This window comes from Rhinopithecus bieti, unplaced genomic scaffold, assembly GCF_001698545.2.
Source record: "Rhinopithecus bieti isolate Rb0 unplaced genomic scaffold, ASM169854v2 scaffold_27321, whole genome shotgun sequence".
Taxonomy (NCBI): Eukaryota; Metazoa; Chordata; class Mammalia; order Primates; family Cercopithecidae; genus Rhinopithecus; species Rhinopithecus bieti.
Window position 1 is genome coordinate 1 of NW_016812353.1, and position 1,254 is coordinate 1,254.

Here is a 1,254-nt window from a genome sequence, read left to right on the forward strand (position 1 = left end):
ATGAAAGGCCGTTGAATTTTGTCAAACACCTTTTCTGCATCTATTGAGATAATTGTGTGGTTTTTGTCTTTGGTTCTGTTTATATGCTGGATTTTTGATTTGCGTATGTTGAACTAGCCTTGCATCCCAGGGATGAAGCCCACTTGATCGTGGTGGATAAGCTTTTTTATGTGCTGCTGGATTTGGTTTGCCACTATTTTATTGAGGATTTTTGCATTGATGTTCATCAGGGATATTGGTCTAAAAGTCTCTGTTTTTGTTGTGGCTCTGCCAGGCTTTGGTATCAGGATGATAATGGCCTCATAGAATGAGTTAGGGAGGATTCCTTCTTTTTCTGTTGATTGGAACAGTTTCAGAAGGAATGGTACCAGCTCCTCCTTGTACCTCTGGTAGAATTCAGCTGTGAATCCGTCTGGTCCTGGACTTTGGTTGGTAGGCTATTAATTATTGCCTCAATTTCAGAGCCTGTTAATTGGTCTATTCAGGGATTCAACTTCTTCCTGGTTGAGTCTAGGGAGGGTGTATGTGTCCAGGATTTTATCCATTTCTTCTAGATTTTCTAGTTTATTTGCTTCAAGGTGTTTAAATATTCTCTGATGGTAGTTTGTATTTCTCTGGGGTCAGTGGTAATATCCTCTTTATCATTTTTTATTGTGTCTGTTTGATTTTTCTGTCTTTTCTTGTTTTTATTAATTTTTATTTTATTCATTTTTTTCTTTTTTATTATACTTTAAGTTCTAGGGTACATGTGCACAACGTGCAGGTTTGTTACATATGTATACTTGTGCCCTGTTGGTGTGCTGCACCCATCAACTCGTCAGCACCCATCAACTCATCATTTACATCAGGTATAACTCACAATGCCATCCCTCCTCCCTCCCTGCTCCCCATAATAGGCCCCGGTGTGTGATGTTCCCCTTCCAGAGTCCAAGTGATCTCATTGTTCAGTTCCCACCTATGAGTGAGAACATGTGGAGTTTGGTTTTCTGTTCTTGTGATAGTTTGCTGAGAATGATAGTTTCCAGCTGCATCCATGTCCCTACAAAGGACACGAACTCATCCTTTTTTATGGCTGCATAGTATTCCATGGTGTATATGTGCCACATTTTCTTAATCCAGTCTGTCACAGATGGACATTTGGGTTGATTCCAAGTCTTTGCTATTGTGAATAGTGCCGCAATAAACATACGTGTGCATGTGTCTTTATAGCAGCATGATTTATAATCCTTTGGGTATATACCCAGTAATGGGATG